Source organism: Periplaneta americana, chromosome 15, assembly GCF_040183065.1.
Source record: "Periplaneta americana isolate PAMFEO1 chromosome 15, P.americana_PAMFEO1_priV1, whole genome shotgun sequence".
Classification (NCBI taxonomy): Eukaryota; Metazoa; Arthropoda; class Insecta; order Blattodea; family Blattidae; genus Periplaneta; species Periplaneta americana.
In genome coordinates, this window is record NC_091131.1 from 104,480,719 (window position 1) to 104,491,636 (window position 10,918).

A 10,918-nucleotide genomic window follows, 5' to 3' on the forward strand; every position below is an offset into this window, starting at 1 on the left:
AGTCCGGTCTCATTCGAGAGTTCAATTAACTGTTCCCTTTCATTCAATGAAAGTTTGTTAATTTCAATATCGCAATGAAAGTGATCACGAACCCATGAAAATTCGTCATATTTACTTGGAAAATAAGTTTCAAATTGTGACCTCAGAGCTGTATTATTGTATTATTGGTGTACGACGTACAGTACATGACCATTTCAATGTGCAGACTGGGTGTAGGCAAAACTATTAAGAAAGTCATAAATACATGAAAAGGTTCGGTCCTCCGTTATGAATTTGGGTGGTCCCTGGCTGGGTTACAGAGGCGGCGCCAGATGTGCAGGAAAAAGATGGCGAGAAACACCACGTTCATAGTGCTTTAAATCCCTCTTTTGTTGTTGAGACTAGAGTGGGAAGTCAGTAGACGAATAGGGTAATAAATTTCATAAAATGTTAGTACTGAAAGAAAAAGTGAAAGACGATTGCCATGTGTCATTTCCAAACTCTGAGATTTTCAGCTAAAGAGTGATACGCAATTAGTTTGAATTTTATTTTTTCTTCTGCCTTTTTTGAAGGACCACAAGCGTAGACCTCGAGGACCACAGGTGGCCCGCGGACCATAGTTTGAGAAACGCTACTTTATAAAATACTGACAGGACTACTCATTTTCGTGCGTAGTGTAATGCAAGTTATTATGTTTTTTCTAATAGTTTCAGAATGGTGGAGAGCTTAATATTCTGTGCCTTGGGGCCAGACAATGGTAACTGCCATTAGGAAAGTTTTGAGAAATTGCAAGAACAAAGTTTGGAAAGGCTTGCATTACTCCATTGCTATGGATTACTGACAAGGGTGAGACCTACGTTGGTCCAGCCGCAGAAGAATCTCTATTTAGAAAGGTATGAAAACATTTTGTTTGAAATCACATGTATTTTTTTCAAAAGAAAACTTGAACTTTCTACAGAGTTATAAGTCAGTCAGAAGGAACATGTTGACATTAAAATGAAGTCCTACTTGTAGCAATGAAGTGGCATGAACTAATGTCCTATGACCGTATTGTGCTGGTCCTTAGTGTCACAGACTTAAACTGGCTCGATGTCGGCTAAGAGTGTGCACAGAATGAGCGGGTAACAGTGCACACACACTTACCCGCTCAAGATTATAATTTGTTTGATTCACAATGCTCTTTTTGGAGGACAACTTTCATACTTAAAAATTGTTTTTATTACTATTTAAAATGATTGCTATAAAATTATGATGTAGATCTAATAATCTTGATGTTATTATGGAAAATCAGTTTGCTCCATCTCTTGTCACTCTCAGAAGATCTTCAGCAGCCACAAACGTCGTTAAATGGCGAGAATGGAAACAGTGATGAAAATGTAAGCTCAAGATCAACAGCAAAAGCAGAAAATGGTAATGAAGATATTAACCCGATAATGAATCCCACACTGGGAATGAAAGTGAAGGTAAAAAAAAAGGTATCCCCGTAACATGCCATGAAGGCACTTGGGGGGAATGGAGGTAGAGCCCCATGCTTTCCATGACCTTGGCACTAGAATGAGGTGGTGTGGTCGGCACCACGCTCTGACTGCCTTTTATCCCCGGGAAAGACCCGGTACTCAACTTTATAGGAGGCTGAGTGAACCTCGGGGCCGTTCTGAAAGTGAAGGTAGCTGAAATATCTCCACTTCCAAAATGCAGCGTGGAAAAGAAGAAAAGACAAGCTCAAATATCAGAAATTCTTTCATCGTACTAAGAGAGCAAACTGCCAAAAAGGTAAATAGGCCTAATACTTCTCGACGTCAATTTTCACATGTCCTTCGTCGCCTTCGAAGTAGGCTGGATCACAGAAACTAACTAAATGCTAGGTGTCAGGAGACCAACGATGGAGAGTGGGTTCAGTGTGGAATATGTTCGTCTTGGTGGAATGAGTTATGTTCAAGTTACAGAGGATTTCGAGTATTTGTATGCGACTATTGTTGTTGACCCCTTTTTGTAATAATTGTTTATTATTTCTCATTTATTACATTAATTCTCATTTCTACAGTTGTAGTTAAATTTATTACTAAATCTCATATTTCTGTAATGTGCTTTGTGTTCTAGAATAATATACAAAAATTCAGTTATGAATGTATTAAAAGCCCTTAAAATTTCTTTGTCTGCCTAAAAAATCTTCTCATATAAAACAAATTGTTTTTGCGTGAATTCAAATGTTTGTTTAATAACTTGATTACTGCAAACTCTTTATGTTTACGCTTACCCGCATTCGTCTCCTTAAAATTTTTTATTTGTTTATTATCTTCTCCCAAAGTCCATCTGCTGAATTTATAATTTGTATAATACTTGCATTCATTAAACAAATTTTCAATATTTCATTTATAATACAATAGATTCCACAGACAATAGTACACTAGGTGCGCACACTTACCCTCCTCTGCCTTATTCTATTGTGAGCTAAATTATGGAACCTGTACACAGTTCCGAAACGTTCGAGATGTCAGGTTCCAACACACGGTCGAATATGAAGGATTAACTTCCTGTAGGACCAATAAGTTAAAGTATTCTTAAACGAACAATTAACGTTAATGGACGTTCTTACAATCCTACGTAATCCGCCGAGTTACCTCTGTGGTGCGTGTCTGCTTCCAGCCTAGCCGGCCCGAGTTCGATTTCCGGCGGGATCAGAAATTTTTTGTAAAATTTCTACCTCGGGACTAGGAGAGATGGCATATGTCACTGTTGATAGTGATTCGTCCGTCGGATGGTGACGCTAAGCCTGGCGGCCCCCTTGGTGATATTCGACAGGAGTAGGCTACGTGCCGGCACCGGGTTTCCCCTTCTCCCTTCCTCACCTTTATCATCATCCTCACCCATTCCCTACACTACACTTACACGAACACTTAACATACACTCACCCGAGTACACGACATAACTCTTCACAGATACACATCATGCATAACGTGGCCCGCCGAAGTGGTGTGCAATTTGAAAATGAGTCACAGTCCTGCCATCTATCCGCAGTATGCGGAACTCGAATCATGCCAAGTGAAGTGGGTATTAGATACACACACACAATTCTACGTTAATGTAGGCTATATGGAAACATTAAGGGTCAAAAAACTAACAAATACGTTCTTTCAACCCAACATTATATTAGATTATTACCAAAAATAAGCTATTTAAAATACCTGTCCACAAACATGAAAATTTGACAGTATACCTACTGTTACAAGATAGTTTCTCTCAAATGGATCAATAAAACTAAATGCTGATTTTTCCAAATTTCATTAGAGGAAGGAGCCTTTCAGATTGCGTCATGCAAGGCATTCCGTCGACCCCACTCATGGACCGGAATTCTGATTTTCCTCAAGAAATCGAACAACTTTTGTTTAAAACGTTTCTTTCTCTACAGTTAGGTCTTAAGAAGTTACAACCTGTTTAAAAACATTCAAAGTTTTCCACTTCATAAATACTAAGTGTGAGAACCCCTTGTTACATGGCACACATCAACACGATAGTCAAATTCTTGCCATATTCTTTATGGATTCAATCGCAGTAATGCAATGATCGCATAGATTACTTCTTTAAGGTTTTGGGGTAGAAGTGGCACAAAACTGCATCCTTCACATGTCAAGTATGGTGAGCTGGGAGGTCAAGGGCGATAGGCTAGATGAGCGGCGGTAGAACGTCCGGTAGATGATCAATTAGGAAATGTCTACGAAACAACGTTTATAGCATTGTTATTGAATTTGTTTTCGCAAGCTGCAGAACATAGAACGACTTATAGTCTGTTATGGAGTTGTCACCAACCGCTAACCTAACCTAGAACGTCAAACACTCAGAAAATCAACTGCTAAACTAACCTAGAACGTCAAACTTCCAGAAAACCAACCGCTAACCTAACCTAGAACGTCAAACACTTAGAAAACAAACTGCTAACCTAACCTAGAACGTCAAACACTTAGAAAACCAATCGCTAACCTAACCTAGAACGTCAATCACTTAGAAAACCAACCGTTAATCTAACCTTGAACGTCAAGCACTTAGAAAAACAACTGCTAACCTAACCTAGAACGTCAAACACTTAGAAAACCAACTGCTAACCTAACCTAGAATATCAAACACTTATAAAACCTAACCTAGAACGTCAGACACTTATAAAACCAACTACTAACCTAACCTAGAACGTCAAACGCTTAGAAAATCAAATGCTGACCTAACCTAGAACTTCAAACACTTAGAAAACAAATCGCTAACCTAACCTAGAACGTCAACCACTTAGAAAACCAACCGCTAATCTAACCCAACCTAGAACGTCAAACAATTAGAAAAATCAACTGCTAACCTAACCTAGAACGTCGAATCTTACATTTTGAAACTATGAGAGAGTTTGGCTATCAAATGACGTGTATAATGTTAATTTCTCATTAATACTTACTTAATAATAATCATATGAAAGTGTTACCACGCTGTATATTTTGTTTAGTGTAAACAGTATGCAACGCGCCAATTTTTAAACTGTAACAAAATCTGAGACAATGAGTTTGACGTATAAAATTAATTTACCTAATATAATGCATAATTTTATATAATTCTAGCAGAATAAACATCGCATTCTAGGGCTCGACGTCGGAGTACATACAAGAATACTCTTACACTAATGGCGAGCAATTTAGTTTTTGATCGATCTGAATTATACGTAACAGCCTATTGATCCGCTAACAGCTGTATTCAGCCCCTATCATTGCATTCAAACTCTGAGCAGTCGCGGCATTTATTAACCCATTCATTTTATAAAAAGGTTTCGATTACCGTTTTGTCGTAAAATGACACGTATGACAATAGAATTTAGTTTTTACGGTGTCTACTATTGTCATTGGAATTTATTGTGCCTCTTTTTAAATTATGAAACGCTTATCAAAATGTTTTGGCTAGAAAACGTGAACAGTTTCACATTTCAAACTCCCCCCCCCCCCACCTTTCACTGCTCAGTAAAATTGATATTATGTAATTTATGAATTCGTTGTTAAATAACAATTGGCAATTTCTCTGACAAAGGGTGAGTTCCCAAAGGACGAGTGCGCATGTTCCTTTCTGCAAATGGCCGCACCGACCGAAACAAAACAATAACGAAAAGCTATTTTTCTGAGTGACAAGCGAGAGACGCCCAGTGCTAGGAGAAGGGTAGCAGCTCTTTTCATATGAGGAAACTGGCTTGTTTTGTTGACAGCTGTCAAATGTCTGACATTCTAGCTAGCCAGAATGGCTATTGCAATCCCAAGTTTTCTCCATGCTACATATTCTTTATGAGTAGGCCTACTCTTTTATGCTCTATTAATGGCTGCTCTACTCTTTTTTTTAATATATGAACTTTTATTGGAAGCAAATTTGGAACTATTTCGAAAATTTTTAGGTGAATTAAAGTTCCACAGTAAATTTCAATAACATAGCCAAAAAAATAGACATGTTTAAGGAAACTTTAGCTTAATTTAATTAAATAATCTTACGGAAACGCTAAATTTTTTTGTGGCCACTTCCTAAAAGCAAACGTGAAAGTGTTCACGTCATTAAGTCCCACTACAGGAGAGAACTATCCTACTTTCCTTGCCTTCTTAATTATAGTAATTATCAGAATGAGGAGAAAAGTTTCCCATCGCAAGAGAAAGAACCCCTTCTCACATGCAATTAATTTTTTGGTTCATAGACTCCAAAGACCGACTGCGATGACGGCACACAAAACGTCCGGTCCGACTACAACCTTGACTCCCACGACTAGGACTATAACTCTGGTTACAATCGACCACGACTAAGACTACGATTAAGATTTCGGCTACGTTCTTCACTCCGACTTCGACCTCGTTCTCCACTCCTACTATGGCTTCAGCTCATTCTGACTACGATTATGACTCATACTTCGATTACGACTGTGACTTCGACTCAGATCTGAGTCATAAGTCAACTCCGACTTTGATTCATGATTCGACTACGACTCTGACTTCGACTGATTCTGACTTCGACTTTGATTCATACTTCGACTCCGACTGTGGCTTCGACACTATTCCGTATATGTAGAGACGAGAATTTCATGCACTATAAAATCCCAAAATATGCATGCATTCATGCACTACCAAACTGTGAAACACGCAGGACCAAGCAAAAAATACATTAAAATATGCACTTTCATTTTTGTTCCAAATGTCTTATTTCACTTCACTTTTTTTTTTCTTGCACAGTTAACAACTAACAACATTTCTAAATTAGTTTCTGTGAGGTTCCTGCGCTTGTCGGCAGAGAATGACCTCTCTACATTGCAAGAAGTTATGGGTGCAAACTTGAATGAACCTTTTTCTGTTATTTAGTTTTTTTTTTCTTTTCCTTCTTCTATCCTGATTCCTGAAACTAAAATCGGGGTTGTAAAAATCGAGAAACTTAGGTGTCCACTCAAAACCATTCAAACATGCATTTAAATTGAATATAGGCCTCATGTATATTATATGCATGATTAAGCTAAAAATTGCTTAAATATGCATTATGCATGTTTTTATCCCCAAAAATGGCCAAAACATGAAAATATGCACGGAAAAAGTACATATAGCCTATTTGGAACTGGAAAGTAATGAAATGGATAGGCCTAAGTACTAAGTTTGACCTATGTCCTATGTTGCTATAAAAACATGCATTTGCATGGAATTCTCGTCTCTACTTATATGTATTAATTAATTTATTTCTTCTTCTTCTTCTTCTTCTTCTTCTTTCTGCTTATCTACAGTGCTGTTCTGAACTCCCGACCACAAACGTTTGCTCATACGGAGTCATTTCTTTAATTTATAATTCTGTTTTATGTATATAGCAGTTTTTTAATTTATCTTTTGATGTATATGATAAATAAAAACTTACTGTAATTCTGTAAAAAAAACTGATTCCGACTTCAACTTTGATCCATACTTCGACTCCGATTGTGACATAGATTCTGACTATGGCGCCAACTGATTTCGACTACGACTTTGTTTCATACTTTGACTCCGATTCCATATTATTATCATTACCAGTACTAGTTGGAGCAATTACTATATTGTTAACTGATCGAAATCTAAATACATCCTTTTTTGAGTCATACTTCAATCCCGATTATGACTCATACTTCGATTACGACTGTGACTTCGACTCCGACTTTATGAGTCATACTTCAACTTCGACTATGACTCATACTTCGATTAAGACTGTGATTTCGACTCCGGCTCCATGAGTCATATTTCAAATTCGACTATGACTCATGCTTCGATTAAGACTGCGATTTCGACTCCGGCTCCATGACTCATATTTCAACTTCGACTATGACTCATACTTCGATTACGACTGTGACTTCGACTCCGAGTTTATGAGTCATACTTCAACTTCGACTATGTCTCATACTTCGATTAAGACTGCGACTTCGACTCCGGCTCCATGAGTCATACTTCAACTCCGACTATGACTCATGCTTCGATTATGACTGTGACTTCCATTCCGACTCTATGAGTCAGACTTCAATTCCGACTATGACTCACTTCGATTTTGATTATGAGTCAGGTTAGAACACCTACCAATTAGCTATACACATTTTGACATAGATAATGCTTGTGTACAATATTTCAAATATGTTCTCATTGTTTGTGCTGAAGTGGAACGAAGTTTTTCTAGACGTAAGACTATGTTTTCTAGCAACACACAATAATTCTCCTTTGAAAATTTAAAATTTTGTGGTTTGTTATTCACTGCAACAAAATATGAAATGAAAAATTATGCGAAATAAAAACGTAATACACCATCATATTAACATAGTGAAATAATAAGGTTGATACTTGTCAATGTTATATTAGGTGTATTTTCTACAGACAGAACATAGAATGTCTTTAAAATAGTGCAATTTTTCTTTAACAAAGAAAGTGATGTCTAAATTTTTCTTTAGCAGATAGTTGTGTTTCGAAGTCAAAGGAGTGGCTTTCAACCACCCAAATGCTGAGGACTAACTTACCGTGATGATAAGCATGAGTTCAAAGGAACGAAAGACACTGCGTTAACTCACCCCAACTCCGAGACGTAGGCTACTCAAAGTTAGAGGCGCACGAAGCGTACTGATACTATAACGGCATATAATTATTTCTCAGGCCTACTCATTACAAATGGTTGTTTGTTTAGTCAACTGTCCGAAGGCAGGTGTGAACCTCATATGTGACACTATAAGGCATCACTCATGAGGCGCTAAGCTAGGAGACAATGAGGTAGGGTGGCCAGTTCTTTTTCCCACTCCATTGCATACATCGCTCACTAGTTACATAGTGCACTAAATACTATTTATTTTGCTAAGTTTTATACGTCTTCCATTAATCTACGTAAAGATTAATATTTTAGCCCTACAGAATATATCTGTTATGGTAACAATGATAATTATTAGAGGAGGTCGAACGCGGGTCCTTGGTTCTACGTCCAAGTGCTCTAACCACTGAGCTTCGCCAAAGTTCAATCTACAGCACCGGATCGAATACCTCTCATCTAGTGTTTTTCCCTTTGTGGCCTGACTCCAAGTTCGAGGTTTTTTAGTACGTTATTTTACGACGCTTTATCAACATCTTAGGTTATTTAGCGTCTGAATGAGATGAAAGTGATAATTCCGGTGAAATGAGTCCGGGGTCCAGCACCGAAAGTTACCCAGCATTTGTTCATATTGGGTTGAGGGAAAACCCCGGAAAAACCTCAACCAGGTAAGTTGCCCCGACCGGGAATCGAACCCGGGCCACCTGGTTTTAGAGCCAGACGCACTAACCGTTACTCCACAGGTTTTGGACTCCAAGTTCGACATATATGTTGACATAATATTAAGTCAACTGCCATTATACAAGGAGGGCACTCAATTGAGTGACTTGGTGGCCGTGATTCTACAGTAATATGCACTTTTGGACGAAGAATCTACGTTAAGATTTTCTGTAGGACCAAAAAATTAATCTTTACGTAAATTCTTCGCCCAACAGTGCATATTACTGGGGAATCTCGGCCACCAAGTCATTCAATTGAATGCGCTCCTTCTATAAAGGCGGTTGACTTAATAGCCTATATGCCAACATATATGTCGAACTTGGAGTCAGGCCACAAAAGGAAAACACTAGAGGAGAGAGATTCGATCCGGTGCTATGGATGAACTTCGGCGTAGTTCAGTGGTTAGAGCACTTGATACGTAGCACAAGGACCCGGGTTCGATGCCCGGCGCCGGAGCGAATTTTTCTCCTCTAATAATCAGTCTTCCATTAAGATAATTATATTTAATTCCAACCTTACGTCACTGCTACTACTAATCTAGTCTCTTCAAGTAAATTGAAATAAAAATTGTAACAAATGTGCACATTATCGGGGAAAGTTCAGATTTTTGTTATAGATTACGCTATGTACATGTTCATTTGGCTAACAGTGCAATAAACGCAAATCAAGAAAATTCTAAGAGCGAGAGACCTCGCTTAACATTTCACTCCAACCACAAAACGTGAAGCAAATCTGCGAGCTCCCTAGCTCTTTGGCCACCCGCACAACTTGTTTATCATCCTTTCATCGGCTGAAAGGTTCATGCTCCGCAGATTTCCCGTCACGCTACGCAGCCCTTGAACGATGTGGCACAGGAGACTCGCAAAACTAATTCGGGAAAACCATTTGGATGAGGATATAAAAATATACAATTAGAACCTCATGCAAAAAGTATATCTATACTTTTAGTACCTCTGGCTCTAAGAAGAAAAAGTAGTGATAAAGCAATGTCAACTGATGTGGCCAATGACATCATCTAGGAACAGCGAGCGGGACTCGTACGTCGTGGCTGCACTCGGGCGTGGGTTTAAATTCTTTTTGGGCCGATTACTAGATTGAACTCATTCATTCACAGTTTTCTGCCCAAGGCAGGTCTTAGTCCACCGTTGTGGCTGAGGGGTTAACTCCGAATCCAGCGGGCCCGGGTTCGAATCCCGGTCGGGACGAGTTGCCTGGGTGAGGCTTTTTCAGGGTTTTTCCCTCATTCTTATGGATGAATATCGGATAACTTTATCAGGCGATTGGAACCCCACTCAACTTTGGTAATTCCTTTCCTCCTCCATCATCCTTTCATTCATCATCCCGTTACTTCTTCTGATTTTCAGATCGCTCTACAGGCGGCCCTCCGAAGCTGCTGGCTCTCTTGACCGGCCTCCGTGGATTGTATTCAAGTGATGATGGATAGCTTCTGCAACGGAACCCGAGGCAGACCTTCTCGGGGGAGGATTTCCGCCTTGGACCGTTAAGGGAGCCTTGGGGGAGTTGCTGAAGCAGGAGTGGTACATGGATTCTGTTGGCTATAGGGACCGGTCGTTAAGGGGGTCAAGTGGTTAGGTCGGTCCGCGTAGAGGATCAGTGGGCACACAACTCATCCCATATAGGCAGGTGTACTATAGACCTCAGGTCGTAGTGCGTGGGATATTCTCTCCCAACCCTCCTAACAAGGAAAAAAAGCAGGTCTTTCATTGCAAACCCAGCATTTTCTATTCTTCCCAATTTTCCACCTTCCTCTTAATCTCCGCATATAATCCATGTTTCTTAATGTTGTCTATCATCTGATATCTTTTTCTGCCACGAAATCTTTTCCCGTTCAACATTCCTTCCAATGACACTTTCTTCTTAGCCAGTGAGCCAACAAATTCCTTTTTATCTTCCTCATCAGTTTGAGTATTATTCTTTTCTCACTAGTCGTAACTCTTCACTTCGTCGCTATATACATGTTTCTGCCCCATACAATGCCAAACTCCTCAGAAAGCACTTCACTGATCTCTTTCTTAGTTATTTTTCCAGAGGCTCGCAGAAGATGCACTTTTTCCTATTAAAAGTTTCCTTTGCCATTGCTACCCTGGTTTTGAATTCCTGGCAGCAGCTCATGTTACTAGGCTAATTA